Source organism: Triticum aestivum, chromosome 4D (genome assembly GCF_018294505.1).
Source record: "Triticum aestivum cultivar Chinese Spring chromosome 4D, IWGSC CS RefSeq v2.1, whole genome shotgun sequence".
In the NCBI taxonomy this organism is placed as follows: domain Eukaryota; kingdom Viridiplantae; phylum Streptophyta; class Magnoliopsida; order Poales; family Poaceae; genus Triticum; species Triticum aestivum.
Genome location: NC_057805.1, coordinates 24,237,427 through 24,244,474, shown reverse-complemented (window position 1 = coordinate 24,244,474; position 7,048 = coordinate 24,237,427).

Sequence of the window (7,048 nt, the reverse complement as noted above, 5' to 3'; positions counted from 1 at the left end):
ACGTGGTGCTAACTTTCCCTTAACTCCAAAACGCTTAACTCCTCGAAGTGGGGACACACGAAGATAAACTCTGTCTCCTACTTCGTAAACTGTCTCCTTGCGTTTAGAATCCGCATAACTCTTCTGCCTGGACTGGGCTACCTTGAGTCTATCGCGAATCAACTTAACCTTCTCTTTAGACTCTTTAATCAAATCTGGTCCAAACAACTGACGGTCTCCAACTTCGTCCCACAACAATGGTGTCATGCACCTCCTTCCGTACAGAGCTTCGAAAGGGGCCATCTTCAAACTGGATTGGTCGCTATTGTTGTGAGAAAACTCTCCATACGGTAAATTGTCATCCCAACTGGATCCATAATCTAGCGCACAAGCTCTCAGCATATCCTCCAAAATTTGATTGACTCTCTCGGTCTGTCCATCTGTCTGTGGATGAAAGGCTGTACTGAACTCTAGCCTGGTACCCAAAGTTTCGTGCAACTGATTCCAAAACTCTGAGGTAAACTGGGTTCCTCTATCTGATACAATGGTCCTCGGAACTCCATGCAGACATACGATCCTGGTCATGTATATCTTTGCCAACTTAGCACTGGTATAAGTGGTCTTCACTGGGATGAAATGAGCTACCTTCGTCAATCGATCGACTACAACCCATATCGAGTCATAGCCTGAACGAGTCCTGGGCAATCCCGTGATAAAATCCATGCCTAGCTTATCCCACTTCCATTCGGGTATCGGCAATGGTTGTAGCAAACCTGCTTGGTTCTGATGCTCTGCCTTCACTCTCTGACATACATCACAAACTGCTACATACTCCGCAACATCCTTCTTCATTCAGGTCCACCAGAAACTATCCTTCAAATCCAGATACATCTTTGTATTTCCTGGGTGTATCGAATACGGCGAATCATGGGCCTCTTGCAGAATCAACTTCCTGATCTCCTAATCATTGGGCACATATACTCGGTCCTCAAACCATAAGGTATCGTGCTCATCCTCACGAAATCCCTTGGCTTTTCCTTTGCTCATCCTTTCCTTTATCTCGGCAATCTCCTTGTCTGTCTTCTGAGCTTCTCTGATCTTATCCATCAAAGTAGACTGAATCTCCAATGCTGCTACATAGCCTCTCGGAACTATCTCCAAGCATAGTTCGCGAAGATCCTCGGCTAACTCCTTGGGTAACTCTCCAGTCATGAGTGTCTTGACATGGCTCTTGCGGCTTAACGCGTCGGCTACTACGTTAGCCTTCCCTGGGTGATAATGCAATCTCATATCATAATCCTTGATGAGCTCCAGCCATCTCCTTTGCCTGAGATTCAACTCCTTCTGCGTGAAGATATACTTCAAACTCTTGTGATCCGTGTACACCTCACAATGGTTTCCTATGAGCAAATGTCTCAACATCTTCAACACATGCACTACGGCTGCTAACTCCAAATCATGTGTAGCATAATTCAACTCATGGGGTTTAAGCTGTCGTGAGGCATATGAGACAACTCTTCCCTCCTGCATAAGCACTGCTCCAAGTCCTCGACGAGAAGCGTCGCAATACATCTCATAATCCTTGCGTTGATCTGGCAGAATCAACACTGGCGCTGTAACCAAGCGTTTCTTCAACTCCTGGAAATTAGCCTCACATTCCTCAGTCCAATTGAACTTGGTGTCCTTCTTCAACAACTCCGTCATAGGTTTCGCAATCTTCGACAAATTCTCAATGAACCTCCGGTAGTATCCTGCGAGTCCAAGAAAACTCCGGATCTCTCCAACTGACGTGGGTGCTTCCCAATTTGTCACGGTGATAACCTTGGTGGGGTCTACTGCTATTCCTTCTCCGGATATAACATGTCCGAGGAATCCAACTTCCTTCAACCAAAACTCGCACTTCCTGAACTTGGCATATAACTGATCTTCTCTGAGCTTTCCAAGTACCAAACGCAAATGCTCCTTATGCTCCTCTTCATTTTTCGAATAGACCAGAATATCATCAATGAACACCACGACGAACTTATCCAAAAACTCCATAAACACCTTGTTCATCATGTTCATGAAATAGGCAGGTGCGTTAGTCAGGCCAAATGACATAACGGTATACTCATATAGCCCATACCTTGTGGTAAAAGCTGTCTTAGGTATATCCTGCTCTCGAATCTTCAGCTGGTGGTATCCTGATCACAAATCAATCTTGGAAAATACTTTAGCTCCTTGCACCTGGTCAAACAGATCATTGGTCATCGGTAGTGGGTACTTATTCTTGATTGTCACTTCATTCAATCCACGATAATCAACAACCATCCTCAACGATCCATCCTTCTTTTCCACCAGAAGTACTGGTGATCCCCAAGGTGACGAACTTGGGTAAATATAACCTTTATCTAGTAACTCCTTAATCTGCTTCTTAATTTCCTCCAAATCTTTTGCGGGCATTCTGTACGGTCCCTTAGATATTGGCCCTGTGCCTGGCAAAAGCTCAATCAAAAAGTCAATGTCTCTATCCGGTGGCATGCCTGGCAACTCTTCTGGAAATACATCAGGGAAATCCTTCACCACTGGTACTTCCTCATGTACAACCCCTGATAAGGAATTCACTTGAGTCCTCTTCGGCACATGCCGGGATACATACTTAATCCTTCTTCCTTCTGGGGTGGTAAGCAAAATCGTCTTACCGGCGCAATCGATGTTTCCTCCATACATTGATAGCCAATCCATACCCAAAATCACATCCAAACCTTGCGACTCCAAGATTATCAAGTCTGAGGGGAAAACATGCCTACCTATGGCCAATGGCATCTGAAAACATCCTTCGCTTGCCATATACTCTGCTCCTGGCGAGCTTACTAACATAGGTGTTCTAAGAACTTTGGTGGGCAACTTATACTTATCCACAAATCCCCTTGATATGTATGAATGCGATGCACCAGTATCAAAAAGAACGATTGCAGTAAATGACTTAACCAAACACTTACCTATTACTGCATCAGGCTGGGCTTCTACCTCCTCCACGTTAACGTGGTTCACTTGTCCTCTGTTGAAAGGGTTCGGCTTCTTCCCCGAGCTTCCATTGCCATTCCCATTCTTAACTTCAGGACATTCATTGGCATAATGTCCAGTCTTCTGGCACTTGTAACAAGTGACGTGGCTCAGATCCTTCTTGGCTGGGGTTGCTGGGTTGGAACGGTTCTGCCCGCTGCTTCCTCCGTTACCATTCCCATTCTTGGGGCCACTATGGTTGTGCGAACTCCCTCCATTCTGATTGTGACCTCCATGGGTATGCTGAAAAGGTCCTCCCGAGTTCGGGGTAAAACGAGGCTTCTGATGAGCTCCAGAATTGTACTTCCCTTGTCCATACTTCCTCTTACGGTTTACAATTTGCTGCTGCTTCCCTTCAATCATGAGAGCTCTGTCTACCAACTCCTGGTAGTTGTTGAAGGTTGCCACCATCAACTGCATGCTCAGCTCATCATTCAGTCCTTCCAAAAACTTCTCCTGCTTAGCTGCATCTGTAGCAACGTCATCTGGGGCATAACGTGCTAACTTACTAAAATCCTCCACGTACTGGCCAACGGTGCGTCCTCCTTGGCGCAAGTTGTGAAACTCACGCTTCTTCATGGCCATAGCTCCTCCTGAAACATGGGCGGTACGGAAAGCTTGCTGAAAGTGGTCCCATGTGACAGTGTCAATGGGGTGAGTGTCTGTGTAATTCTCCCACCATGATGTTGTGGGTCCATCAAGCTGGTGTGCGGCAAAACGCACTCTCTCCGCATCTATGCATCTTGCAGTGGTCAACTCCCTTCCAATCTTGCGGAGCCAAGCCAATCATCTGCAACAATCGGCTCGGTGCTGCTGGAAAACACCAGCGGATTCAGCCTTAACAAATGGGCTAAGTGATCAACAGGTGGTGGTGGTGGTGGGTTGTTGCCTTGGTTCTGAACTAGCACTTGCATCAAGGCATTCTGCTGCTGAATCAACTGAGTGATCTCCGGTGGAAAAACAAATCCGGTGTCGCGTCTCGGAGGCATCTGAGGGGTTTTACAAAAGATGAGATAACAGAATAGAATGAGGTCTAGAGGGAAAACACTACCCATATGCACATGAGACAAACACAATCATATCACTCCAATCAATTTCAACATACAATCGATCTAACTATCGTTGAAAAGTGCTCGGACTATACTATATACATGGGGAAATACTACTGCTGATATGGTGGTCTACTAGAAATTTTGATCGATCGAAGACTCCATGATATCTGCTCCTACTTCACCAACAGAGTCATCATCACTGGGGTCCAAGTCGGTGTCGTCGATGATGATGTAGTTCTCCGGGCAGGTAGAATCGTCGTCTTCTCCTCCTGGCGCTGGGTCTCCCATGAATACTCCGATCTTCTTTATCAGGTCATCATTCTTCTCCAATAATGTTGCGATTTCCTCCTCATATCCATCGCGCGTAGACTTGAGTTCTTCCTCCAGCTTCGTGATCCGGGTCTTTGCCTTCTTCAGATCTATCATGTCTGCGCACATCTGGTTCTCCTGAAGACGAATGTGCTGGTTTAACTCCTGGATGAAAGCTGCAATTGATCTATCCTTCCTAGTGCTGATCATCTCCCATTGCTCGTCTCGGCGCCCACAAATCTGGTAGATAGTATCCTTGAGATCCTTGTGGTACACTTCTCCAATGCGTCCCATGGTGATGTGGGCTGCCATGCTCTTTCCTAGCCTCCAGGTTGGTGCATCAAAGGAAAACTCTATGGGCTCAGTGACTGGCATGAACATCCTTCCTGGAACTTGAACTCGAATCATCCAACGCTCTTCTTCCAGTAGTGTGGCGTTGTAGGTCCCGGTGAAGCTTGGTATTCCGATATTCAGGTACCTAGTAACTTCCTTCAAGTGTCGTCCAAAATGCGTATCTTCATCCGGTTGCGCGAACTTGTTCCTTGCATCCGCCATCCTAAAAGAGTGGAAGAAAGGAGAGGAGTCAGAAATGAGAAGAGAGTAGTGATCTAGGGCTTTAGCTTAGTGGTCGTGTCCTACAGTCAGCGTGTGCTCTGATACCATCTTGTAGCGACCAGACCTCAAACAGTCTGATCTCTGTGCATCAGTGTCATCCCTGGATCGGTAATGCTGACACGCACAGTACTTGAAGGATTTATAACAGAGTAGCAATAACACACTTATTACATCTAGTAGTCTCAAGAGAGAACTTATTACAATAAATATGGCTTAAGGCCATATTATTATGATAACAGCGGAAGGCTTGGAAGAAAAAGTGAGTCCATCAACTCCAACGGCATCACTGAGTATAAGACCACGACCTATGACACCTTAATCATCATCTGAAGAGTCTGCAACATGAACGTTGCAGCCCGAAAACGGGTCAGCACATGGAATATGCTGGCAATGTAACACATAGAGAGTAATGAACAGAATAATGCTATCACTACATGCATATTTGGCTGGTGGAAAGCTCTATGGTTACAGTTTTGCGAAAAGCCAATTTTTTCCTACAACAAAGGAATAAAATTTTATTTAACTATCATGGTGGTTGTTAAACATTGAGAAGGTTCACCCAACTCAATCCCAATTAAGCATCATCATTAAACCCAATCAAATTAAATTAAGTAACATGATGAGATTCACATGATAATCCAAAAACTAGATACTCAAGATGTCCATAACCGGGGACACGGCTAACCATGATTAGTTTGTACACTCTGCAGAGGTTTGCGCACTTTTCCCGACAAGACTCGATCTCCTCCGTTGGATTTCTCGCACTTCATGATGTTTGAGAAACGGATGACCGAGACACAGTCTTTCAGAAGCGTTAGCACCTTACGATGGGTAGACAGTTACACCTACTTTCCCCTACATCTGCTAGTCTACCACTGTAAGAGTTCACACGACTTAATCAACTATGCTAGAGCCAATAATAGCTTGTGGCTGCACACGGAAGTTTCTAGCATGAATAATCTCATGATCCCTTTGAGCCTGGGTGGCGGTCCATAGGAGAATCACACGGTACCCAGGGATTTCCAGAAAAACAGGCAACACTGGGTTCCCCAGGTGCCTCAATCCACCCAGATGTGTATTTAAGCAGCCACCTTAAGTTAACCATTAATTAACAATCTCACCTCTGTCATGTGCTCACTCAAACCCAATCCACGTCTACGAGCATAGCATAGCAATATAAGCAAACGTAGAAGTAACTCCCAAGGGTTTGATAATAAAATAGGTAATAGGTACTACCTCATCTACTTCCCAAAACCCACATGTTAAACAGATCCTAATCATGCACTTGTTTGAGGATTTGATCTAATGCAATAAAACTGGGTAGTAAAGAGGTATGATCAAAGTGTTACTTGCCTTGCTAATGATCCGGGAAACCTAGAGACTAGTAGTAGCACGCTGCGCACTCCGGGTACTCTATCGCAAACAAACAATGACATACATAAACAATCAAATAAGAGATCTAACCAGAAAGTTCAACTTAAGACCTCCGGTTGGCAAAAAGAATCAAATCGAACGAAGCAACGAAACTCAAATGGCGAAAGAAACAAGCTTCATTTACTAATCTGGACCTAAGTCTATTTTTACTGTACCAAAAACTTGTTCAAGTTGGTTAAAAAGAAAGAGGGTTTCGACACGAAACTCTAGGCGCTTGAATCGCCTGATTCCGATAAACGAGCGAAAAGTTATACTAAAACGAAAATCGGATCAGAAATCGCGATCGAAAATAATCGCGTAAATTCCGAGAAAAAGAAAAACTGACGAACAGGCTAACGAACGAGCGTTTGCTGTCTGCGGCTAAACGACGAAAGCCGTTCATTAAAACGAACGTACAGACGAACGTCCGCAAAATAACTAAACCGAAAAAACATAAAACCGATCTAAAAAAAGAATCTAGTTTTTCTAAAAACCGATCGGTTTTATAAAAAAACGGCGGCGGCTACCTCGGGTCCGGCGAGAACTCCGGCGAGCCGGCAGCGGCTACGGGCGGCGGGTCGGGCGGCGGGGTCCGGCGGCGGCGGCGGCGTTGGGCGGCGGCTAGGGTTTCGGGC